Consider the following 26,973-nt stretch of genomic DNA (forward strand, 5'->3'; position numbering starts at 1 on the left):
ACTCCTACCAGCTGCCTGGAGATGGAGGTCATAACAAACTGGCCTTAAACACCAGGAAGCAGCAAGTCCAAGATGTTAAGTGATTTGTCCAAGATGTTAAGTGATTTGTCCAAGGTCACTCACAGCTAATAAAGGCTGGGGCTGGGATTTAAAACCAAGTTTATCGGGCGCCTGGGTGGCTCAGTCGTTAAGCGTCTGCCTTCAGCTCAGGTCATGATCCCAGGGTCCTGGGATCAAGCCCCGCATCGGGCTCCCTGCTCAGCGGGAAGCCGGCTTCTCCTTCTCCCGCTCCCCCTGCTTGTGTTCCTGCTCTCGCTGTCTCTGTCAAATAAATAAATAAAATCTTTAAAAAAAAAAAAACCAAGTTTATCTGAATAAAACACTTCCCACCTTTTACTCTACAGTTCTGACCCTAGGGGTCCCCCATTTCCAAAGACAATCAAATTTAAAGAGCCCATATGTGTATTTCTCCTTCAAAGACTGGATTTTTATAGACGTGCCTTGCCTGGTTCTCTTCACTGGGTTATGAGTTTTCTCCAAGAACTGCCCTACCTAGCTGCTGTTCTCAATGGCCCTGAACGGCTTGTGGGCGGCACTTTCCATGGGCTAGTCTGTTCTCTCCCTGCTACGGGCCCTTGGACAGCTTCTGAGTGCCTTTTCCTGGAAGCAATGTGGGTACCCAGTTGGCTCTGGAACTTTTGGAAATAAATTCAGGAGTTTCCTAGTTAGGGTGTGGTGCATTCCAAGGGGTCACAACCTGTGGTTGCAGCTCAGAGGCTGTGAGTTACCAAAGATGGAGCTTTATTATCTCTGTTCTTAAGCTTTGGGGGGGAGGGCATGTTGCTTAGACTTTCTATGTCTCGGTTTCTTCACCTGCAAAATGGAGATAACAGACCTACTCATAAAGTCATGAGAGGATTAAATGAAATAAAGGATACAGAGTGCCCAGAAAGCAGCACTTAGCTGGCCCTTGATAACTATTTTTCAAATAAAAGAAAGTAGGTGCATGTCTCAGAAGCTTGGTAAATTTTCTGAACAAAAATGAAATGATTTTTTTTAAGATTTATTTATTTATTTGAGAGAGAGAGAGCACATGAGCATGTGAGCAGAGGAGAGGCAGAGGGAGAGGGAGAGAGAGAATCTCAAACAGACTCCCCACGGAGCATGGAGCCCAATGGCAGGACTGGATCCCGTGACCCTGAAACCATGACCTGAGCCGAAACTGAGGGTCGGCTGCTCAATGGACTGAGCCACCCAGGCGTCCCCCAAATGAACTGATTTTTAATATTTTTCTTCCAAGGCAGCAAGAGACAATAATATAGAGGTTTCTCTATCACCTGTGAGGAGGGGCATGGAGAGGGAAACTGAGGGCCAGAGGAGTTAGGGAAGGGAGACAGGCCCCAATCCCGTGTAGGTGGAGGGGCAGGCTTTGTCCGCCCTCAGGCTGGCATCCTGCCTTCCGGCCCCTCATGTTCCCACGAAGTTCTCAAGTGTGTTTGTGTGGAGGCTCTGTAAACAAAGGCGGAATGAGCAGGCAGCTACCAGCAGACCTTTATTAGGACAGAACCAGTTCGGTCAGGCTGAACCCCTACCACAGGAAAGGGACCCAGGAGGACCCCAGCCCCCACCAGGCTCCAGGCCAGCTCGTTCCCTGAGCAGAGGTCACTCCGCCGTGCAAGAGGGCGGCTGCAGCAAGAGCAAGGACTCGGATGTGTGACCTTGGACAAGTCCCTTCCCTCCTCTGACCTCAGCTTCCTCGTCTGCAGAATGGGGACATATATTCCCCTCATGGAGTTGATGACCGGGAAACAGGCTGAGGTTATCCAGGGGCCACCTGCAGCCAGCGTGCGACCCACAGGCTGGTTCGTGCGACCCAGGGGCAGGGCTTGCGGGTGGGGCGACTGTCTCTTCCTGCAGCTGATTCGGAAGTCAATGGTGGTTCTCTCTGGGGGTAGATTAGGGTGGGAGGAGAGGAGGCTGTTCTTTTTGTTTTCAGTTTAAAATGTTTTTCAATAGTCAACATTCGTTCCTCTTATTATAATATATATGTAGTTTTGTTTTTGTTTTGTTTTTTCATGTCAAAACACAGTTTCTTGTTTTTTCCTGGTGTCTTATCTCTGGCCAGGCCCTTTCTTCAGGCCATCATTAGGATCAGGCCCAGTCTGGTGAGAGCCTCCTTCCGGTTAGGCTCAGGAAAACTTGGACACAGATGTGCTTACTCTTACCTCCAGCCAGTCACACCCCACTGTGTACCTGAGGCCCCCTCACGTCGCTGCCATTTTGTCACCCCGACTGTCACACCCTCCACCATGTCCCCTCTGCCAGGCCCAGAGTGAGGAGCGAGGGGCCGCACACAGTCTGCCCTCCTCCCCACTCCTCACTGCCAAGCACCAGGCCTTCAGCCCCACGGTGCCCCCTCCCGGTGCTGGTGCAGGGCCTGGGCCCAGCATGGACACACAGGGGCCTCTGGCCAGGCCCGATCCCGTCCCCCATGTGGTCCCTGTGTGAAAGGAGGACGGCCCTCCCTGACAGTGTGGGTCTGTGGGCACTTCCAGGCTTCAGCACGGTTGCAGGTCAGCTCCCACCCGCTCCCCCGGCAAAGCCCTGCTCTTGGATGACCTCAGAGGACAGCACAGCCCTGGCTGATTCCCCGCCACTGCCCCAGCTGCCTGTTTGAGCTTCGGCCATCATTTCTGTCATCCATCAAGCGGGGGTAACCATCCTTAGCCAGTTGCTGTGAGGATTAAATGAGATAATTCTTTTTTTTTTAAAGGTTTTTTTTTTTTTTTAAGATTTTATTTATTTATTTGAGAGAGAGAGCACATGAGGGGGGGAGGGTCAGAGGGAGAAGCAGACTCCCTGCTGAGCAGGGAGCCCGATGTGGGACTCGATCCCGGGACTCCAGGATCATGACCTGAGCTGAAGGCAGTCGCTCAACCAACTGAGCCACCCAGGCACCCTAAATGAGATAATTCTTATAGACCCCCTGGGCACATGTGGCATTTTCTTTCTTTCTTTTTTTTTTTTTTTAAGATTTTGTTTTTTTGTTAGAGAGAGAGAACAGGAGGAGGAGGAGCAGGGAGAGGGACAAGCAGACTCCATGCTGAGCATGGGGGACATGGGTCTTGATCCCAGGACCCCGAGATCAAGACCCGAGCCAAAACCAAGAGCTGGTTGCTCAACCAACCAAGCCACCCGGGTGCCCCCACATGTGGCATTTTCAATGACAAAACACCTTCCAGGAAAATTTTGCAATAATACAAAGAACTTTTTGTCCTGAACCATTTGCCAGTGAGTTGCTGACCTGAGGCTCAGCCTCCCCTAAACCCGTTAGTGTGCATTTCCCGCGAACGGGGACCTCTCCTCCATCACCACCACACAGCCAGCCACTTAGGAGCTGCGTACGGAGGCATTACCGCCCGCTAATCCTCAGTCCGCAAAGGTTCCGCAATCTCCCCTTGACTTTTAGGATCTTGACTTTTTTTTTTAGGATTACAGGCCAGTTATTTTGTAGGATTCTCTCAATTAGGATTTATTTAATGTTTCTTTTCTTTCCTTTTTTTTTTTTAAAGATTTTTATTTATTATTTATTTGACAGAGAGAAAGAGAACACAAGCAGGGGGACCTGAGGCAGAGGGAGAGGAAGAAGCAGGCTCCCCACTGAGCAGGGAGCCCGATGCGGGGCTCGATCCCAGGAGCCCGATGCGGGGCTCGATCCCAGGACCCCGGGATCATGACCTGAGCCGAAGGCAGATGCTTAACGACTGAGCCACCCAGGTGTCCCTCTTTTTTTTTTTTTTTTTAAAGATCTTATTTATTCATTTGAGAGAGAGAGAGCCCATGCTTGTAGGGGGAGGGGTATGGGGGAGGGGGAAGGACAAGCCGACTCCCTGCTGAGCGCAGAGCCCATCATGGGGCTCAATCTCAGGACCCCGAGATCATGACCTGAGCCAAAATCGAGTCAGATGCTTAACCAACTGCGTCACCCAGGCAGTCCTATCTAATATCTCTTTATGATAAATTTGGGTTACACATTTTTTGCAGGAATACCGCAGAAAGGGGGATGTATTCTCTTCACGGTGTCCTTGGGGGCAGCACAATGTTTCCATTTGTCCCATTACTGAAGATGGCAACTTTATTCCTTTTATGAAGGTGGTACCTGCCAGGTTCCTCCTCTGAAAAATTATTATCTTTCCTTTTCTCCCCTGCCAAAGTTTTATTTGAATCCTAGTTAGTTAATGTATAGTGTAATATTGGTTTCAGGAGTAGAATTTAGTGATTACTATCTTTCCTTTTGGGATTAATAAGTATTTTGTGAGGAGGCACTTAGAGGTTATGTAAATATCCCATTTCTTATCAAACTCTTACTCACTAATTTTAGCGTCCATTTATGATACTTGGATAAATTACTTATTGCTCTAAGGATTGCCAAGTAGTGATTCTAATTCTATCATTCTTTCATTGATTAGCTGGCATTGTATTGTAAGGAAACATTTTCTCCTCTCACGATTTATATCTGTGTGGACTTGGTATTTCTTTTTTAATCCAATGGATAATATTCCATTATCATTATGTATGATGTTGAAATTGTCTGAGATTTGGCCAGTGAGAACTCCTTCAAGCTTCAGGCCATCATTAGGATCAGGCCCAGTCTGGTGAGAGCCTCCTCCTTTTGCTATTTTCAGCATATTTATTTGTAGAGTCGACCCCCTGAGTGTGTAACCCATCTTCCATGTTGCCACCACCCGCCTTTGCAGACCCTTCCTCATCCTCTCTAAGGGTGGTCCTCTCTAAGGACTAAGTGGTCCCTGCTTCTCCCCACCTTTATCCGGAGGCATGCAGGACACCCTCCTCACTGCACCCAGCCTCTCAGATGGAGGGGAACAGGCTCCCTTACCATGGATGAGAATTATAACATTACTGGAGAAAATATAGAAGCATATCTCTTTGGCCCTGCAACTCTACCTCTAAAAATTTATGGAAAAGAATAGTAGCTCAGAGTCCGCCCATGGGCCTGATGGCTTCAGATGTATTCACCCTGCCCAGCTCCTGCCTGCCTCCACTGCCCCCATAGCTGGCCCAGGCTCCCCGCCCCACTACCAAGATGGTGATGTGCTCCTGCCAGGAGAAGGCTCAGCAGGTGAACGAGCAGCAGCAGCTCGTCCTATCCCAGTTGCTGAGGGAGGAGGACAGGTATTACTCCAATTGCAAGGCCAAAGGTCCACGATGGGCTTCCTGGAATATTGGCGTGTTTATTTGCATCAAATGTGCTAGAATCCATAGAAATCTTGGAGTTCATATATGCAGGGTCAAGTCGTTCAACCTAGACCAGTGGACACCAGAACAGATACAGTGCATGCAAGATATGGGAAATACGAAAGCAAGACTACTCTATGAAGCCAATCTTCCAGAGAACTTTTGAAGATCACAGACAGATCAAGCAGTGAAATTTTCATGAGAGATAAACATGAGGAGCACCGATCTAGCTCAGTGGGTGGAGCGTGCAACTCTTGATCTTGGGGTTGTGAGTTTGAGCCCCACCTTGGTTGTAGAGATTACTTAAAAATAAAATCTTTAGGGGCATGTGGGTGGCTCAGTTGGTTAAGCATCTAAGTCTTGATTTTGGCTCAGGTCATAATCTCAGGGTCAGGAGATGGAGCCCCACAGCGGGCTCCATGCTCAGCGTGGAGTCTGCTTGAGATTCTCTCTCTCCCTCTGCCCCGCCCCCCGCTTGCACGCTCTCTCTCTTTCTCTCTCTCTCTCTAAGATAAATAAATAAAATCTTTAAAAATAAAATAAAATCTTTAAAGAAAAGAAATAAATATGAAGAGAAGATAAAAATCCAATAGCTATCACAAATAAAGAAAAGTGGGGGGAAAAGGAAGAGAAAAAGAAAAGGAGCCAGAAAGGGCGCCTGGGTGGCTCGGTTGGTTAAGTGACTGCCTTCGGCTCAGGTCATGATCCCAGGGTCCTGGGATCGAGTCCCGCATCGGGCTCCCTGCTCCACGGGAAGCCTGCTTCTCCCTCTCCCACTCCCCCTGCTTGTGTTCCCTCTCTCGCTGTGTCTCTCTCTGTCAAATAAATAAATAAAATCTTTAAAAAAAAAAAGAAAGAAAAGAAAAAAGGAACCAGAAAAGCCTGCAAAACCTCTTACAACTGAAAAGCTGCAGAAGAAAGAAGATCAGCAGTTGGAGCTTAAACAAAACTACCAGCCCTAAAAAAGCTGCAGAGCCCGCTGTTGATCTTTTAGGACTTGATTGCCCTGCTGAGGCCCCAGTAACCAATGGGAACACAACCATGGCGCCAGCCCTGAATGATGATCTGGACATCTTTGGACCAATGATTTTTTTTTTTTTTAAGATCTATTTATTTATTTTGGGCGGGGGAAGGGCAGAGGGAGAGAGAGAGAGAATCTCAAGCAGATTCCCCACTGAGCACAGAGCCCTGACACGAGGCTCAATCCCACAACCCTGAGACTGTGACCTGAGCCAAAATCACAAGTCGGACGTCTAACAGATTGAACCACTCAGGTGCCCCTGGATCTGTATCTGTTCACTGAGCAAGCTACAAAATCAGAAGAGGTACCAAAGAAACAAACTCTCCAAAGACTCCATCTTATCTCCGTATGGCACAGGAAACATTCAGCAGCAGAGGACTCCTGGTGTGTTTGTGGGACCCACAAATACACCATTGACCTCACAAGCACCAACTGCACCTCACGGCTTTCCATCGGTGGGTGTGCCCGTGCATGAGCTTGCAGCTCCCGGCCTCCCGGGAAATGTAATGGGACAGGGTGCAAGCATGAGGGTGGGCATACACGTGCCCAGCGGGCTTATGTATGATGCCACCAAACGTGGTTGGCCCCTAAGGAGGAATGGTGGGGCAGATGGGTGCCCCCCAGAGTAAGTTTGGCCTGCCACGAGCTCCACAGGCCCAGCGGAACCTCTTGCAGATGAATCAGCAAATGGTTGGCATGAGTATCAGCAGTACAAACCTTACAGTGGGTTTTGGCCAACTCCCCAACACAACAGCAGGATGGTCTGGAAGCTCATCCGGTCAGGCTCTCAGCACACAGCTGTGGAAATGAAAACTGCAATGCGAGTTTCATCCAGAACTACCACCTGACATGCCTTGCTAAAATGCGTCTAGTTCCCCTGTTTATCCATGTACGTATACTTTTTTCTTTTTCCCCATTTGCTCATATTAAGAATTATCTGATATTGACCGTGTTGGTCCGTACTGATTAAATTTGATATGAAAAGAAAAAAAAAGAGAAGAAGAATAGTAGCTCAAATACAGAGAGATGTATAAAAGGATACTAGTCCCAGTCTTTCTGTAATAATGAAAAATTGGAGACAAGCTCAATTTTCTTTATCTTAGCTCCTGAAAGTAGACTCTTTGCCTTAGCTCCTAATATCAGTGTCTTGCCTGCCTCCCAGACCCACCTGCCTGAAGGACCAGATAATCAGTTGCTAATTGGCTTCCTCTCAGGGCTCTTAGCATCCCTGCATTTTCCAGCTTTTGTACAAGGATCCAGAAGGCTCTTGTGTGTCAGAGAAGGTCCTGGGGCAGAAAGCAGAGGGTGCAAGGCATGCACTTGAGTTGGGACCCTTTTTCCCTAGCCGCAGCTGAAATAGAGTTAGGCCAAAGGGAGGGTGGTCTTCAGCATGATAGTGTCTTCAGCGTGTTCTGGGTTAAGCCAAAAGTTCCAGGGACTTAACACCTCAGGAGCAACCCTCTTACTGAGAGATGGGAGTGGGTGATAAATGCCTTATGTAGTAGGCATCTTCCAAGACGGCCTCCGATGACCCCTGTTTCTTGGTACTCACACTCTGTGTAGTTCCTCCCCCACTGAAAATGGCTGAGCAGGGACACCTGGATGGCTCAGTCGGTTAAGTGTTTGACTCTTGATTTGGGCTCAGGTCATGATCTCAGGGTCATGAGATTGAGCCCCACACTGGGACTCTGCTGGACTCCTGGAGCCTGCTTGGGATTCTCTCTCTCCCCTCTCCCTCTGCCTCTCCCGCCTTCCACTCGCAATCGTGCTCTAGAAAGAAAGAAAGAAAGAAAAGGAAGGAAGGGGGGAAGGAAGGAAGAAAGAAAAGAAAGAAAGAGAGAGAGAGAAAGGAAATGGCTGAACTATGCAATAGAATGTTACAGAAATGACAACATATAATATCCAAGGCTAGATCATAAAAGAATTGCAGCTCCTGCCTTATTCCCTTTTGGATCTCTTGTTCTTGGTGGAAGCCAGCTGCCATGTTATGAGGATGCTCAAGCAGCCCAGGGGAAGGTGCATGTGGCAAAAAGCTGAGGACTCCTGCCAACAACCAATGCTCCCTTGTCAGGCATGTGAGCCAGGTTGGAAGTGGATCCTCAAGCCCAGTCAAACCTTCAGATGATTCCAGCTTCATGAGGGACCCTGAGCAGAACCTTGAGCCAGAACCACCCAGTTGAGCTCCTCCTGGATTCCTGACCCTCAAAAACAGTGTGATATAACAAATGTTTATTGTTTTAAGCTGCTAAATTTTGGAGTGATCTGTTATACAATAATAGCTAACTCATATTCACATATATTCCTGGTAGGAATGGAAAATGGTGTAGCCACTTTGGAAAACAGTTTGGTGGTTCCTCAAATGATTAAATATAGAGTTACTGGTGGCTCAGTCGGTTGAGCATCTGACTCTTGATTTCAGCTCAGCTCATGATCTCAGGGTGGTGGGGTGAAGCCTTGCCTCAAGCTCCATGCTTGGCGTGGAGTCTGCTTGAGATTCTCTGCCTCTCCCTCTCCCTCTGCCCCTCTCCCCATTCATGTGTGCACTTGCGCACTCTCTCTCTCTCTCAAATAAATGAATAAAATCTTTAAATAAACAAATAAATAGGGGCGCCTGGGTGGCTCAGTCGTTAGGCGTCTGCCTTCAGCTCAGGTCATGATCCCAGGGTCCTGGGATCGAGCCCCGCATCAGGCTCCCTGCTCGGCGGGAAGCCTGCTTCTCCCTCTCCCGCTCCCCCTGCTGTGTTCCTGCTCTCGCTATCTCTCTGTCAAATAAATAAATAAAATCTTTAATAAATAAATAAATAAATATAGCGTTACCATATAACCCAGCAATTCCACTCCAAGTATATATCCAAGAGAAATGAAAACATATGTCCGCAGAAAAACTTGTACATGAATGTTTACAGCAGCAATACTCATGATAGTCAAAAGGCAGAAATAATCTACATGTCCATCAATAGACAAATGGAGAAACAAAATGTGATATATTCATTCGGCCATAAAAGGGAATGAAGTAGAGATATATGCTGTAGCTTGAACTGGCCTTGGAAAGTGAAGGACTTCAGTCACAAAAATCCACATATTCTATGATTCCATCATATGAAATGTCCAGAATAGGCAAATCTGTAGAGACAGAGAATAGGGGTTATATATAAATATATATATGTATACTATATATATAGTGTATCTATTTTTTCTTTTTTATATAGATAGTATATATAGTATATATATTTTTCTCATGTATATGTAAGTATACATATTTATAGTATATATATAGTATATTTTTTTCTTTTTAAAATATTTTTTAATTTAAATTCAATTAATTAACATATAATGTATTATTTGTTTTAGGGGTACAGGTCTATGATTCATCAGTCTTTTTTTTTTAAAGATTTTATTTATTTATTTGAGAGAGAGAGAATGAGAGAGAGCAAGCACATGAGAGGGGGGAGGGTCAGAGGGAGAAGCAGACTCCCCGCCGAGCAGGGAGCCCGATGCAGGACTCGATCCAGGGACTCCAGGATCATGACCTGAGCCGAAGGCAGTCGCTTAACCAACTGAGCCACCCAGGCGCCCTATGATTCATCAGTCTTATATAATACTCAGTGCTCATTACAACACATACCCTCCCCAATGTCCATCACCCAGTGACCCCATCCCTCCAACCACTTCTCCTCCAACAGCCCTCAGTTTGTTTCCTATGATTAAGAGTCTCTTATGGTTTGTCTCCCTCTCTGGTTTCATCTTGTTTCACTTTTTTCTCTCTTCTATGACTTTTGGCCTTGTTTCTTAAATTCCACATAGCAGTGAGATCATATGATAATTGTCTTTCTCTGGTTGACTTATTTTGCTTAGCATAATACCTTCTAGTTCCATCCATGTTGTTGCAAATGGCAAGATTTCATTCTTTTGGATGGCTGAGTAATATTCCATTGTATATATACATCACATCTTCTTTATCCATTCATCTGTCAATGGACATCTAGGCTCTTTCCATATTTTGGCTATTGTGACCATTGCTGCTATGAACACTGGGGTGCATGTGCCCCTTTGGATCATTACATTTGTTTGTTTGGGGTAAATACCCAATAGTGCAATTGCTGGGTCGTAGAGTAGCTCTTTTTTTTTTTTTTTTTTAACTTTTTGAGGAACCTCCATATTGTTTCCAGAGTGGCTGCACCAGCTTGCATTCCCACCAACAGTGTAGGAGGGCTCCCCTTTCTCTGCATCCTTGCCAACATTTATCGTTTCCTGACTTATTAATTTCTGACTGATGTGAGGTGGTATCTCATTGAGGTTTTGATTTGGATTTCCCTGATGCCAAGTGATGTTCAGCGTTTTTTCATGTGTCTGTTGGTCATTTGGATGTCTTCTTTGCAGAAATGTCTGTTCATGTCCTCTCCCCATTTCTTGATTAGATTATTTGTTCTTTGGATGTTGAGTGTGGTAAGTTCTTTACAGATTTTAGATACTAGCCCTTTATCTGATAAGGCATTTGCAAATATCTTCTCCCATCCTGTCGGTTGTCTTTTGGTTTTGTCATCTGGTTCCTTTTCTGTGCAAAAGCTTTTTGTCTTAACGAAGTCCCAATAGTTCATTTTTGTTTTTGTTTCCCTTGCCTTTGGCGATGTTTCTAGGAAGAAGTTGCTATGGCTGAGGTCGAAGAGGTTGCTGCCTGTGTTCTCTTTGAGTATTTTGATGGATTCCTGTCTCACATTTAGGTCTTTCATCCATGTTGAGTCTATTTTTGTGTGTGCTGTAAGGAAGTGGTCCAGTTTCATTCTTCTACATGTGTCTGTTCAATTTTCCCAACACCATTTGTTGAAGAGACTGTCTTTTTTCCACTGGATATTCTTTCCTGCTTGAGACAGAGAATAGGTTACTGGTTGCCTAGGCTGAGGTGGGGGATAGGGGTGATATCTAAGAAATCTGGAGAGCCATGACTGATACATTTATCCTCCAAGGAAGGTAGGCCTGAGAGGGGCTGAGTTGTGGGACAGACTCCAACTTTTAGGGGCACAAGTGTCTCTCCTGGGGGAGACAATGCCAAGGTCACAGGGAAGCAGGTGGGGGATTTGCTGAAACCCTGCAGCTCTGCACCCATAAAATGCATCCTGCTGTTGGTTTAACCAAATTGGTTAGAGAACTGAAAGTAACTCCCATAAAGCTAACCCAAGACAGTACTACAAATGGAAATTTCTTTTTAAGATTACAAAAATCTGGGCACCTGGGTGGCTCAGTCGGTTAAGCAGCTGCCTTCAGCTCAGGTCATGATCCCAGGGTCCTGAGATCGAGCCCCGCATCGGGCTCCCTGCTCCGCGGGAAGCCTGCTTCTCCCTTTCCCTCTGCCTGCCGCTCTGCCTACTTGTGCTCTCTATCTCTCTGTCAAATAAATAAATTAAAAAAAAAAAAAAGATTACAAAAATCTTCTAAAATTGACTATGATGATGGCTACACGTATATGTGAGTAAAACAAAAACTACTGAATTGTCTACTTTTAATGGATGAATTGTGTATGTGAATTACATTTTAGTAAAACTGTTTAAAAAGCTGATGATGAACGGGCGCCTGGCTGGCTCAATCAGTAGAGTGTGCGACTTTGATCTCAGGGTCGTGAGTTCAAACCCCATGTTTGGCGTGGAGCCTACTTTAAAAACAAAACAAAAAACTGATAACGAATGCACCACAGCTTCCTTCCCATTGGTGGGACAACTCTGAGGCATGTTCCACACAGTCTCTCAGAACATCCCCTGTAGGACTGAACCTGTTTCCCACGGCCGTGACATGCCCGTTAATATGCACTGTATTTTCTTTCCTTTCTTCTTGATCTCATTTCTCCACCCTGGGATCACATCTCAAATAAACTACTTCACCCAGTTCTTTCCTCAAGGTTTGCTTTTGAAGGAACCCAAACTAAAGCAATTGTGTTCTTTGGGTCAGAGGTCATGGGGCCGATTCTGCACCCGTCCATGGACAACCCAGGTGGGAGGACTGGGCCCACTGGTGGACTGTCCAGGGTGAAGGCTTGAACCAAAGTCCAGAACAGTCACAGAGCTGGCCTCTATCCCCCCCACAGCGCGCCTGACATGAGCCTGGTATGATTCACACACACACACACAGGCCTGGGACAGTTAACCCAGCCCTTTACCCTGGAGTCAGGCTGTGTGGGACATGTTCATTTCCCCTTTGGCTCATTTTGCCTGTCCCTGTGGCTGGGCGTCATCTGGCCACACAAACCACCAAAAACAGAGAAGCAAGAGGCTACGAAGGGCTGTGTGGGAAGGGTCTTCCCTTCAGTGGTGACCCAGAGGTATCTGATTGAGGGGGGAAAAAACATATTCCACAGCTAAGACTTGAAATTAAAGAACCAGGAACACCCCGGGCGGCCCCCCGGGCAAAGGGACCAGTGTGGGAAGGTGCCTCCTGCATGGTGAGGCCCAGGTCCAGGCTGACCGTCAGACTGCAGAGGGAAGACACCAGCTTCCAGGCCCAGACTGGGAAATGGGTGCCTGGAATCTTCTTCTTTCCCCAATTTAGGCCAGCTCCGCCTCAGTCAAATGCCATCACCTGTAAGCAAAAGACAGTTGCAGATGTTAATGCTTCCGGCACTCACACACAGGGTTGCCCAAAGCAAGAGAACAAAAGAGCTCTGACTGGCTCAGAGATTTCATGAGTTGGTCCTAGAATAAGAACTTTGATTTCATTTTTTTATGTATTTTACTGTGATGCTTAGTTTAATGTGTCAGATTGGCCAGGCTATAGTACCCAGTTATTTATTCAAACACTAATATAAATGTTGCCATGAAGGCATTTGTACATGTGGTTAATATCTCCAAGGAGTTGACTTTATTACCCTCCATAATGAGGGTGGGCCTTGACCAATCAGTTAAAGGCAGTAGTAGCAAAAGCTGAGGCTTTTGTACAGCCTGCTACAAACTTCCCTGAGAAGTTTGGCAGCATTCACTCCCACCTGAGTTTTTAGCCTGCCCTGTAGATCTCAGACTTGCCAGCCCTCACAATCACATAAGGCAATTCCTTAAAAAATAAAAGAATAAATAAGATGGGGAGCCTGGTTGGCTCAGTCAGTTAAACGTCTGACTCTTGATTTTGGCTCAGGTCTTGATCTCAGGGTTGTGAGATCAAGCCCCACATCAGGCTCCATGCTCAGTGCAGAGCATGCTTGAGATTCTCTGCCTCTCCCTCACCCTCTGCCCCTCCCCCTGCTCGCTCTCTCTCTCAAATAAATAGGTAAAATCTTTTTAAAAATACATATATATATGTGATATACGTATATATCACCTATTGGTTTTGTTTTTCTGGAGAGCCATGACTGATACATTTACCCTCCGAGGAAGGTAGGCCTGAGAGGGGCTGAGTTGTGGGATAGACTCCAACTTTTAGGGGCACAAGTGTCTCTCCTGGGGGAGACAATGCCAAGGTCACAGGGAAGCAGGTGGGGGATTTGCTGAAACCCTGCAGCTCTGCACCCATAAAATGCATCCTGCTGTTGGTTTAACCAAATTGGCTAGAGAACTGAAAGTAACTCCCATAAAGCTAACCCAAGACAGTACTACAAATGGAAAATTATAGAAACCACTCAAAGGATTCACAAAATCCAGGTCCCATAGCCAGCTCCCACATAACTCAGACCAGGTGACACCACGGCCCTGATGAAAATCTTCCTATTTATTTTAGAATAAACCCAAGCTTAGTTCAGCCTGTAGCCCAGCCTTGCCCACTTCTGCTCACCTTCTCTTCCCTTTGTTCTGCCAGCCCACTCTCTGCCACCTCAGGACCTTTGCACGTGCCATTTGCTTTCTTCGCTTGGCACCTTCTCATTCTTCAGGGCTCTGAGATGGCTTCCCTGACCACACATTCTGACATGCGCCCCTCTACCCCCAAACCCATCTGCTACATCCCCTGTTTATGCCCTTCATAGAACTTACCACAGTTTGGAATGACCTTATTTGTTTGTTTTCATGTTTATTGCCTATGTACTCACTCTGGCCTGGAAGTTCCAGGAGATTGTGCCCATCTCATTCTCTTGTATCTTCTCAGTACCAGGTCATAGGAGGTAGCGCCTGATACATATTGAGTGAATGAATGATTCCTCAGCTCCTAAGCTCATCCATGTTTAGGTCAGGGTCCCTCCCTACCTTCCCACAGTGCCCTGGGCTGACTCATCATATCCCTTGGTGATCCATAGTAGAGCCCTGGCATCTAGCCGTCCAGGAGTTTGGACCTGTGCCTAGAGGGTGGAGGACTTGGATACTGCACGGGGTTACAAGGTTGAGCCTAAAAAGAGAATCTTGTCGCTGAATAAGGCAGAATTGAACCAAGCCCTGAAGAGTGTTCCAGGGAGAGAGAACAATGAGGGGAAAGGCCACAGGGCAGCATCTCTAGGGACCAATCCAAAGCCAGAGAACCAACACTATGAGCCAGGAGGAGAGTGGCATGAGCTGAGGGAGGGCAGGGCCTGAGAGCAGACTGAGATCCACAGGGGGATTTTCAGTAAGGAAATGATATGGTCTGGTCTACACACTGAAAATCCAGATGATTTCTGGGCTGAGGGAATGGGGAGGAGGGGTGAGAAGGAGACATTTTTTAATCCTATGGTATCGGCTGGACTGCTAGATTTTTTTTTCACTATGTACATGTATCGCCTTAAAATTTAAGCAGACAATCCTCCTGCTAGGAGGAGCCAGTACTACAAGAGGTTGAGGGGATTTTGGTGAGGGCCTGTGGTAGAGACCGTAAGCTGCCCGCCTGACACCCAATCTCCTCTCCCCCTCTTTCATCACTGACAGATCCTACTCTCTGCTCTCCCAAGTGACCATTTATGTAAACAGCATGCTTCCAGCTAAAAGACTATGTTTCCCAAAGAGGGGCTGCCATTGAGTAGAAGTTGTTGAGTGGGACTTTTGAGGAAATTCTTCAAAAGAGGGACAGGCAGGGTGCCTGGGTGGCTCAGTCAGTTAAGCATCTGCCTTCAGCTCGGGTCATGATCCCGGGGTCCTGGGATCGAGTCCTGTGTCTGGCTCCTTGTTCAGCAGGAAGTCTGCTTCTCCTTCTCCCTCTATTCCTCTCCCCTGCTTGTGCTCTCTCTCTTGCTCACTCTCAAATAAATAAATAAAATCTTTAAAAATAAAAAGTAAAAGAGGGACAGGCGACTGACAAGGGCTATTTTTACCCTCTTCTGCTTTCCTTGGACTTGACCCTTTGTGACCTCAACTTCATGGGATTACTTTCGGCAGGAGCCCCTTAATCCTAAGTCACAGAAGCAAACCTACAGCTTTGCATGCGCCTCCCAAGCCCCTGAGATTCACTGGTTCTGATAATTTCTTGGCTCTGTAACTTCAGAACCCCTGCCCATGCCGTGAGGGCCAACATCTGTCTCCAAAACTCCATGAGCCATTTCCACCCCTAACTTCATTTGTGTTATGTTCCCTCTGCATTCCCGGCACCAGGAAGTTTCCCTTTCTTAATTTAAACCTGGTTAAGTATTCAAAAGGTTATTTTTTTTAAAATTTTATTTCTTTATTTGAGAGAGAGAGAATGAGAGACAGAGAGCACGAGAGGGAAGAGGGCAGAGGGAGAAGCAGACCCCCTGCTGAGCAGGGAGCCCGATGCGGGACTCGATCCCGGGACTCCAGGATCATGACCTGAGCCGAAGGCAGTCGCTTAACCAACTGAGCCACCCAGGCGCCCCAGGTTTTTTTTGTTTTTTTTTAAGATTTTATTTATTTGACAGAGAGAGAGTTAGCGAGAGCAGGAACAGAAGCAGGGGGAGTGGGAGAGGGAGAAGCAGGCTTCCCGCCGAGCAGGGAGCCCGACGTGGGGCTCGATCCTAGGACCCCGGGATCATGACCTGAGCCGAAGGCAGACACTTAACATCTGAGCCACCCAGGCGCCCCTCAAAAGGTTATTTTACTGTATTTTATTCAACATCCCCATGTATAGTCACTTCCTGCATAGGGTCTTATTTTCTTGTCCATCTACAGTGCACGATTTAACAATGAACTGCGCGCCACCTTGTCCATTGCTTCAGTTGATGTGTTTTGTCTCCCCGACTACATGTAGATGCTCCCACTTAGGGGCTGAATTATGTTCCTGCAAAATTCATACACTGAAGTCCTAACCCCCTGGTTCGTGCGACTGTATTTGGAGATAGGGTCTTTAAGGAGATAATTAAGGTTAAATGAGGTCCTTGGGGTGGGCCCTAATCTGATATGACTGGTGTCCTCATAAGAAGAGGAGATCAGGACGCAGATGCCCAGAGGAAGACCCTGTGAAGACACACGGCTTGGAAGATGGTCCTCATCAAGCCAAAGAGAAAGGCCTCAGAAGACACCAACCTTGATAACATTGATCTTGAACTTCCAGCCTCCAGAACAGGGAGAGAATTCGTTTCTGCGTTTAAGCCCCCCAGTCTGTGGCACTTGGTTATGGCAGGAAACGAGTACACCCCACTCTTTCATTTGAGCGCCTATTATGAGCAGGGCTCGGTGGCTACACACTGTTGACTGCTTCCCAGGCTTACTTTCCTTTCCCAGCAACTGTCACGCTGGTCTGTAGTGGACGTGTGAGCCAGCTGGTCCCCATCAGCTATTTATAAACCATCCCAGCCCCCGTGCCTGCTCCCCTTCTGCCTCAGACCCCTGTCTCTGAGCTGTGGCCTGACCCTCTGCCCTCCCTCCAGAGAGTCACGCTCTCTCTCCCTGGGAGTGGTCCTCAGCGAGGCTTCCCCGACCCTCCGACCCTCTGACCCTCTGAGAACAGCATCCAGGCTCAGCTCTCCCCACCCCACCCTGCCTTCTCCCTAGCCCTGAATTTCCACATGGCCTTGTGGCCGGGGCGCAGGCTGGTCCTCCCCTCACTTTCAGCAGGAAGAGCTTCTTCCCAACTCCAGCTCCAGTGACCAGGCCTGTTATCCCGGCCACGCTTGTCTCTGCCCTGGGCACTTCCACTCCACCCCCGGGGACCCCGCTTGGGCAAGGACCTCTTTTCCCCCGAAGGTCCTTCTTAGGGGAACTCAGAGGGTTTGCTGAGCAAGTAAAAGGGAAGAAGGGCACAGTACTAGCTAGAAGGGGGCAAGTTCTTCTCCCCCCAGTTAGAGGGTAGGAAGGAGGAGCAGGCAAAGGGAGGAGAGGAGAGGGAGGTCAGTGGGTCCGAGGGCAGCGGGGTCCATCTCCTGTGTCCTGGCAGCGCCCCTGGGGAGCGGCAGGACCAAGAGAGGAACACCACTGGCCTGGTGCCCCCAGGACAATGGGCCTATGGAAGCATCACAAAAGAGTCTGAGCCCAAGGGTAGCCCCACGCTGGGGCAGGAGCCCACCCTCAAGGATTTAACAGACAGGCAAAAGGGGTCTTGCAGCCAGGGGTGGGTTATTGCTGGAGGCCCCTCGGCTCGCCCAGCCTGGCCCCTGCTCTGTGGAATGATGAGACAGGTCGCATGGAGAGGAAGAGAGCCCCGAGGAAGGGTTGGGGGAGACCCATCAGAGTGCGGTTGGGGGGCCAAAACTAAGCAAGTAGATTGAGCTCTCTATGCCGCAAAGCTCAGCGATGAACTTGATTTGGAAATTTCTGATAGTCACAGACTTGCTATTTCTCCCATTTATTTCCTGTATGGAAAGTGCAAAGACCCCACTAGCCGGTTCCAGACCAGACAACTCTGGGCCCACAGTCAGGGCTGGAGAGACCTGCCAGAGCAACCAGCCCTGTCCCCAAGCCACACATGCACATGCCCACCCCCTCAAAGGAGAGTGAGAGGAGAGCAGCCTCCTCCCCTGGATCCATGGCAATCAGGGCAGCCTGCCTGGAGGTGGAGGTGGGGCACACTTGTGTGAGGGGAGCACCAGGTGGGGAGCATCACAGAAGGCCAGGGGCTCATAAGTCTGCTCTAGCTGAACAGGCACAGTTACCAAGCTCAGTGACTCAGCCTGAACCCATGGCTGAAGTCTAAATTGGATGGAGTCTAGAGCATCACCCTGCCATCCCGGTTCCGCCCCCACCACTCCATGACACGCGGGGTGACCCAGCTCCAAATCCAGTCCGCGGGTGGCTTTGCCAGGCCCTGGGTCTCCATCTCGGTGGGTCCTAGACTTGCCAGCAGGGCACAGTCATCCCCATCTCCCAGGAACACATGCCCAACAGGGAACCCCAGCAGACATCCAGGCCCCCACAAAACAAGCACAGAGGAGCAGAGGAGGCCATCCGGCTTCCAGCTGGGAGGAGCAGGGAGGTCACCTCACCCAATGTGTTTCTAAGAGGCTCCACCTGGGACTCTGGTGGCTTGCCCAGAAGCTTCCCTCGGAGGCCAGTCCTAGGGGTTTCCCATCTGACCCTGGTGCACCTTCCTCCACATGACCTTGAACCCCTTCCCTAAACCTTCAGGCCCCAGAAACTTCCCCTTCCAGCACAGAAGCCTCCTTCTGACCTGAGCTCTTCTCTTCTCTGACTCACATTCCTCCTCCTCCTTCCGACCCTAGATTCTCCAACATGCACACAGCTCCCCAACTGTGGACCAGGGTCCCCCACTCCCTGTGATCAAGACGCTCAAGCCCTTGCACTGAACCCCCTGTGGCTGTCCTGCGGCCTGTGGTGGTGGCAGTCTCAGAGCGGGGACAAGAAAGGGACGCTGGGAGGAACGGGGGAGCATCTCCATGGGCACTCCCCCCCGGGGGCAGTCACCGCACCAGCGATGGGCAAGTGGACGGGGCTTGGCACAGGTACCTTCCTGGCTCACAGGAGGAGGGTACTAGTCTGTCCAGTGGAGCCTGGATGTCCATCTTCGGTGTCCGGCAGAGTCACCCCCTTGCTGATTGGAATCCCAGAGTTTCTGAGCCAGCAGGGCTGGGGTGGGGCCTGAGAACGTGCATTTCTAACAAGGGTCCTGGTGAGGCGGCTGCTGCCAGGAGGCACCACACTTTGAGAACTGCTGATACAGACATTGGGCTCCTCGGTTTTGGGCATTGGTTAACTTGGGTTCCCGTTGAAAATCTGCCCCCTGCTGGCAAGTGGCCTCTTAGACAAAGAAATTGCTCCTTCAGCCTAAGTTTGTTTCTATCCGAGAGATCAATATAATATTTACCTCCCAAGGTGGTTCTAAGGATAAAGTTGAAATAATTTGGGTAAATTATTTAGTAAGACTAGGGACAAATCAATCCTTTTTCAGTTGGGTGAGGTGTGGGAATTTGGCTGGAGAAAAGCTGCTGTTTGGGGGTTTTGTTTTTCTGTAAGCCTTAACAAATTATTTGACTTTAAAAAAATTTTTTTCTATTTCTACACCCAACGTGGGGCTCAAACTCATGACCTCAAGATCAAGAGTCCATACTTCACCAACTGAGCCAGCCCAGCACCGCTTGAATAACTTGACTTTTATTTATTTATTTTTGTTTATTTGACAGAGACATAGTGAGAGAGGGAACACAAGCAGGGGGAGTGGGAGAGAGAGAAGCAGGCTTCCTGCTGAGCAGGGAGCCCCATGTGGAACTCGATCCCAGGACCCCGGGATCATGACCTGAGCTGAAGGCAGACGCTTAACCAACTGGGCCACCTAGGCGTCCTGAATCATTTGACTTTTAAAAACGTGTACCATGGTGACAATTAAAATTTAGTTTAAAAAATTACATATGATTTAATATCATCGAGAAAGAAAAATCAAAAGCACTTTAATAGTTTAAACATGAAAACATCTGTAGATGATTCTATTATTGTCCCCAGCTATACACTCTCCCTTCCTGAAAGGGGATTATACAACCCTGCCCACTGCCACGTGACCTGGGATGCCTCCCAGGGGACAACTATTCATTTCACCCCACTGACTTTGGCCTTGAACCCCTGATTGCTTTTGCCAATGGTGTGTGTGCACCATGGCCGGGACACTTCGGAACAGAGACTTTAAGAGCCATTGCTTATTTCCATCTGATCGCTTGCTCTTGTCCTCTGCCAAAAAAATGACTGACACGTTCCTGGTGGGGGCTGTCCCTTCAGCTTTATTCTAGAATGAGGAAGAATCACAAACTGACCCACAGCCAAAAGGAGCCATGTCACAACCAAACTGTGAAAGAAATGTAGACAGGCATGGCTGTGAGCTGCTGAGATGTTAGGTCACTAGTTACTGCCGCTAAACCTACGGTGAAAACTGACTGAAACTATCCTAAGAGAGACAAGTGGCTAAAAAGAGTATGGTGTATCTGTATGATGGGGACACAGCTAGCAAACAAAGTTAATTTTTAAATTACATTAACTTTAGGGCGCCTGGGTGGCTCAGTTGGTTGGGTGACTGCCTTCGGCTCAGGTCATGATCCTGGAGTCCCGGGATCGAGTCCCGCATCGGGCTCCCTGCTCGGCGGGGAGTCTGCTTCTCCCTCTGACCCTCCTCCCTCTCATGCTCTCTGTCTTCCATTCTCTCTCTCAGATAAATAAATAAAATCTTTAAAAAAAAAAGTTTAAATTAAGTTAACTTTAAATTTATATTTTTTAAAGATTTGAATTTATTTATTTATTTGAGAGCAAGGGGGGGCAGAGAGAGAGCGAGAGAGTGAGCACGAGCTGGGGAGAGGAGCAGAGGAAGAAGCTGGCTCCCCACTGAGCAGGGAGCCCGATGCGGAGCTCGATTCCAGGACCCCAGGATCATGACCTGAGGTGAAGGCAGTTGCTTAACGGACTGAGCCACCCAGGCGCCCCAACTTTAAATTTCTATTTAAATGTATGCAGCTGGGTGGCTCAGTCGTTAAGCGTCTGCCTTCAGCTCAGGTCATGATCCCAAGGTCCTGGGATCAAGCCCCGCATTGGGCTCCCTGCCCAGCGGGGAGTCTGCTTCTCCCTCTGCCCACTCCTCCTCCTGCTTGTGCTCTCTCTCTCCGTCAAATAAATAAATAAAATCTTTAAATAAATAAATAAAAGAATCAATAGCTGAGGAGCACCTGGCTAGGGTCCTGGGGGTCTTGGTGGGGCATGGAGGGAAGGATGGAGAAGTACCATTCACGCTTGCCTTATACGCAGGCACCGCAGGCACGTGCCTAAACCCAGCAGCTTTTAACGTCCTGTGAGACCACGTATGACTTAAAAAAAATATTAATTGACTCCAAATATGAAAATAAAAGTGTGATTCCTGAGTTAATAAATTTTTTTTAAAGATTTTATTTATTTATTTGAAAGAGACAGAGACAGCGAGAGAAGGAACACAAGCAGGGGGAGTGGGAGAGGGAGAAGCAGGCTTCCCGCCCAGCAGGGAGCCCGATGCAGGGCTCGATCCCAGGACACTGGGACCATGACCTGAGTCGAAGGCAGCCGCTTAACGACTGAGCCACCCAGGCGCCCCTGAGTTAATAAATATTTAATAATAAAAGCCAAATGTTTAAATGCTTCAAATTATAACCTGATGTCAAAAAGTCAAATGCAGTGACGGCTTTGTGGATACAGGTTGCCATTTGGGGTGACAGAAAGGATCTGGAACTAGATATGGTGATGGTAGTCCTACACCGTGAATGTACTTGATGTCGCTGAATTGTATGCTGTAAAACGGTTAAAATGGTAAATTTTATGTTGTATGTATTTCACCACTAGAAACAAGCCTCCAGATTCAACTGCAAAGCAAGTCAATTCTTATATAATTATATGAAACTCCCATTGAAGGTAGGATGTGGGGACCTTCAATGTATCTGAGACAGAATGAGAGAGAGAGAGAGCTCATGAGGGGGGGGAGGGTCAGAGGGAGAAGCAGACTCCCTGCCGAGCAGGGAGCCCGATGCGGGACTCGATCCCGGGACTCCAGGATCATGACCTGAGCCGAAGGCAGTCGCTTAACCGACTGAGCCACCCAGGCGCCCCGGGACCTTCAATGTATCTAATAAGATGTGAATGGGACTCCAAAACAAAATTTCCCCAGAGGAGGCGGTGGTTGCTAATGATTCCTGTTCTCCCGTCACTGGATACTTTGTGGAGTGACAGTGAATGTGTAGCTTTCTGGAATGAGGTATGGAGCACAAAACTCCTCCCCACACTGCCACAGTGGGGTTTAGGGCTCAGACCCAGACCCTGAGAGGGATCAGCTGCATAAAGCAGGGAGACTGGATCAAGAGGGGCACCCTCCTGCAATGCCACAGAACCAGCACTAGGGGACAGCAGAGAGCCAGTGACCATCCCCACCACCAAGACCATCGCTAGGGCTGGACCTTCAGAAGATGGTACCATTTTTCAAAAGGAAATTGCTTTGCAAGTAAAACCCAAGGGTTTCACCGGCTCCTTGCAGTGGGATGTTTAAGAATATTCAAGATAGGTCAGTTTTTACATGTTTCACACAGGCTATCATGTAAAACATTTACTCAATTCCACTATAGCCAGTTTGCAGCTAATTTTGGGGACTGACCTAAGAAAAGTTCACATCCCATTTTTGTGGGGTATCAGTTTAAGATTTTTTCAGCCGATATTCATCATGCCGATACCTTCAGCTGATATTCATCATACCGATACAAGAGGCTAGAAAACTTTAACAGCAAGACTGGTGGCCGGGACAGTTTCTCTGTAATACTGAGGTGAATGGGGTCCAGAGAGCAGCATCCTGAGAACATTCTATAGAAAGTTGTGACAGTCCTGAGTCTCTCCTAATTTGCCTTTACTACTATGTAACAAACCACCTCAAAACTGAGCAGTTTAAAGCAATTACTATTACTATCACTACTATATTTGGGGGGCTGGGCTAAGCAGAGTGGTTCTTCTGCTGGGCTTCCATGGGTTCACTGTGGCTGCAGTCAGCAGGCAGAGGGGCTAGGAGCGGGTTGGTCTGGGTCCCACATGGCCCCACTCACATGTCTGGTGCTCGGCTGGGGTGATGGGGGGGGCAACCGGGCCACGTTAATCTCCATTATCAAACAAGCCAGACTTCTTCACTTGGCAGCTGGGCTCCAAAAGGAGCAAGAGAAGTCAAGCCCCAGTGCAGGAACACTTTTTAAGCCTCTGCTTTGTCATATTTCCTACTGTCCCCTGGACCAAAGCAAGTCATATGGCTAAGCCCTGATCGGGGCGGCGGGGGGGAGCAGAGAAAAGAGGCTCCATCTCTTGACAGGGGGAGCTGCAAAATATCATGATCTTTAAAAAAAAGAAATCGACCAGATGCTTTCTCCTCTTCTGCCACTACCAAGGACATCCTTATGCAAGCAGAGATGGATGACAGCCCTCTCCCTTCCCCCATTACCCCTCTGATCAAGTTCAAGGCAACTAAATGTGCCTTTCCCCAGCTGTGTCTGTGGAACACCAGTCTCATGAAGTTAAATATTATGGGCTGAATTATATCCTCCCAAAATTGATATATTGAAGCTCTAACCTCCCAGTGTTACTGCATTTAGAGATAGGGCCTTTAAGGAAGTAATTAAGATACACATACACACACACACACAATCCTATATATGCAGCTGGATGAATATGTGGATGGGGGTTTTGTTTGCTGGACTGAGTATTTTTTTAGATCCTTTACTTTCTGTTAAATCAGAGCACAGATTTCAGCAGATCGAATTTTCTGAAAAATGGCCACAGCAACATTTCCAGTCCCACATGATGGCCCAGAACCTTATCACTCTCTCATGAAAGGAGGTGGCCTAGCAGAACCAGAATACAGACTCTGGGGGCGCCTGGCTGGCTCAGTCAGTGGAGCATGTGACTCTTGATCTCGGGGTTGTGAGTTCAAGCCCCATGTTGGGCACAGAGCTTACCTAAAAAAAAATTCTTTTAACTACTCTTAAAAAAAAAAAAAAAAAAAGACTATAAGCTCTGGAGCCAGACTGCCCACATACAGACCCAGGGCCACCATTTTCCAGCTGTATGACCCTGAGCACGTTGTTCATCCTTTAAGAGTCCCTGATTTCTTTGTCTGCAAGTGGGAAGATAATAGGACCAACCTCAAGGGGTTGTTTTGAGGATTAAAAAAACACATAAAACTAGGGGGGTGGAGCAAGATGGCGGAGGAGTAGGAGACCTGGATTTCGTCTGGTCCCAGGAATTCAGCTGGATAGGGATCAAACCATTCTGAACACCTACGAACTCAACAGGAGATCGAAGAAAAGAAGAGCAACAACTCTCTCATCAGAAAAGCGACCACTTTCTGGAAGGTAGGACGTGCGGAGAAGTGAATCCGAGGCGATATTTGGGAGGATAGACGGCGGGGGAGGGGCCTCCGTCGGCCGCTTCTGGCAAGTGATAGAGCCGCGGAGCACAAAATCGGAACTTTTAGATTTTTTTTTTTTTTTTGAGACAGAGAGAGAGAGAGAGAGAGCACATGAGAGGGGGGAGGGTCAGAGGCAGAAGCAGGCTCCCTGCCGAGCAGGGAGCCCGATGCGGGACTCGATCCCGGGACTCCAGGATCATGACCTGAGCCGAAGGCAGCCGCCCAACCAACTGAGCCACCCAGGCGCCCCAAAATCGGAACTTTTAGAAGTCGGCTCCGCTGAGGGACGTCACTCCGGTGGCTAAGCTGGGGCTGGAAGCCTTGCGGGACAGTGTGGTCTCAGGACCCTCGGGGTCACAGAAAGACCGGGGGTGCCTGAGTGCGGCAGAGCTCCCAGGTAACAGAGCAGGGAAGCCGGCTGCAGAGGCGGAGCCCAGGCGCGGGCTCTCAGCTCCGGGTTGCCATCAACCGGGACCCGCGGCACAGTCAGGCCCCTGCTCCTCCAGCAGGGACCCAACAAGCAGCAGATCCGGGGAGACTCACCTTCCTCCCCCGGGAGGAGCCGCAGGGATCTGCTGGGTTTGGAGACTCCACCCGGGGTCGGGTGCCAGAGATAGAAATGCGCGGTCACAGGCCGGGTGAGCGACCGGGGAGACGGGAGTGACTGACGGCTTTTCTCTGGGGGGCGAACTGAGGAGTGGGGCCCCGAGTTCTCGGCTCCTCTGGGGCGGAGATTGGGAAGCCGCCGTTTTCACTCTCGTCCTCCAAAGCCAAACGGAAAGCTTGCAGGGAACAAAAGCTCCTGAGAGCAAACCCGCGCAGATTACTTAATCCAGACCCGGCAAGGGCGGGGCAATTCCGCCTCCGGCAAAGACATTTGGGAACCACGGCAACAGGCCCCTCCCCCAGGAGATCAGCAAGAACCACCGGCCAAGACCAAGTTTACTGATCAATGAGAACAGCAAAACTCCAGCGCTAGGGGAATACTGCACATAGAATTCATGGCTTTTTTACCATGATTCTTTAGTCTTTCAAAGTTAATTTTTTTAATTTTCTTTTTCTATTTTTTTAATTTCTCTTTTTCCTTTTTCAACCAACATCTTATCAATTCCGTTTTTTAAAATCTTCTTTAATTTTCATTTTTAGAGTCATATTCTATCCCTTCATTGTAGTTAACCTTATTTTTTGTGTATATATATATATATACACATAAGATTTTCTCTTTAAAATTTTGGGATACAGTTTCTTCTATCAGACCAAAATATACCCTAAATTTCTAGTGTATGGCTTTGTTCTAGTCTCCCGCCTGATCACATTCTCTCCTTTTTTTTTTAACCTTTCTCTTTCTTTTTTCAACCAACTTCTTATCAATTCCTTTTTAAAAATCTTTTTTAATTTTCATCTTTACAGTCGTATTCCATCCCTTCATTGTACTTACACTTATTTTTGCATATATATGTTTTTCTTTCTTTAAAATTTTGGAAGGCAGTTTCTTCTAACAGACCAAAATACACCCAAAATCTAGTGTGTGGCTCTGTTCTATTCACCAGTCTGATCATATTCTTTTTTTCTTTTTTTTTCTCTTTCTTTTCCCCCCAATTTTGGGTCTCTTCTGATTTGTTTAGTGTATGTTTTTCTGGGGTCATTGTTACCCTTTAACATTTTGTTCTCTCATTCATCTGTTCTTCTCTGAACAAAATGACAAGGCGGAAAAACTCACCTCAAAAAAAAGAACAAGAGGCCATACGGACTGCCAGGGACCTAATCAATACGGACATTAGTAAGATGTTGGAACTAGAGTTCAGAATGGCGATTATAAAGATACTAGCTGGGCTTGAAAAAAGCATGGAAGATACTAGAGAAACCCTTTCTGGAGAAATAAAAGAACTAAAATCTAACCAAGTCAGAATCAAAAAGGCTATTAATGAGGTGCAAACAAAAATGGAGGCTCTAACTGCTAGCATAAACGAGACAACAGAGAGAATTAGTGATATAGAAGACCAGATGATGGAGAATAAAGAAGCTGAAAAAAAGAGAGATAAACAACTACTGGATCACAAGGGGAGAATTAGAGAGATAAGTGATACCATAAGATGAAACAATATTAGAATAATTGGGATCCCAGAAGAAGAAGAAAGAGAAAAAGGGGCAGAAGGTATATTAGAGCAAATTAGAGTGGAGAACTTCCCTAATTTGGGGAAGGAAACGGGCTTCAAAATCCAGGAGGCACAGAGAGCCCCCCTCAAAATCAATAAAAATAGGTCAATACCCCAACATCTAATAGTAAAACTTACAAGTCTCAGAGACAAAGAGAAAAATCCCGAAAGCAGCTTGGGACAAGAGGTCTGTAACCTACAATGGTAGAAACATTAGATTGGCAACAGACCTATCCACAGAGACCTGGCAGGCCAGAAAGGACTGGCATGATATATTCAGAGCACTAAACAAGAAAAAATATGCAGCCAAGAATACCATATCCAGCTAGGCTGTCATTGAAAATAGAGGAGAGATAAAAAGCTTCCAGGACCAACAAA

General features: G+C 47.8%; 1 long non-coding RNA gene and 1 pseudogene across 1 annotated transcript; one reads left to right on the forward strand and one right to left on the reverse strand.

The window, feature by feature from the left end:
• Positions 1 to 5,104: 5,104 nt before the first annotated feature.
• LOC110580689 lies at positions 5,105 to 7,087 on the forward strand (annotated as a pseudogene).
• A 4,033-nt stretch (positions 7,088 to 11,120) lies between these two features.
• LOC110580682 lies at positions 11,121 to 25,008 on the reverse strand. The gene is made up of 3 exons (XR_002480362.1): positions 24,983 to 25,008; positions 12,731 to 12,844; positions 11,121 to 11,135 (listed from the first exon to the last, which is right to left on the reverse strand). It is a non-coding gene; the product is annotated as an uncharacterized LOC110580682 (long non-coding RNA).
• Positions 25,009 to 26,973: the final 1,965 nt, after the last annotated feature.

Source organism: Neomonachus schauinslandi, chromosome 3, assembly GCF_002201575.2.
Source record: "Neomonachus schauinslandi chromosome 3, ASM220157v2, whole genome shotgun sequence".
Taxonomy (NCBI): Eukaryota; Metazoa; Chordata; class Mammalia; order Carnivora; family Phocidae; genus Neomonachus; species Neomonachus schauinslandi.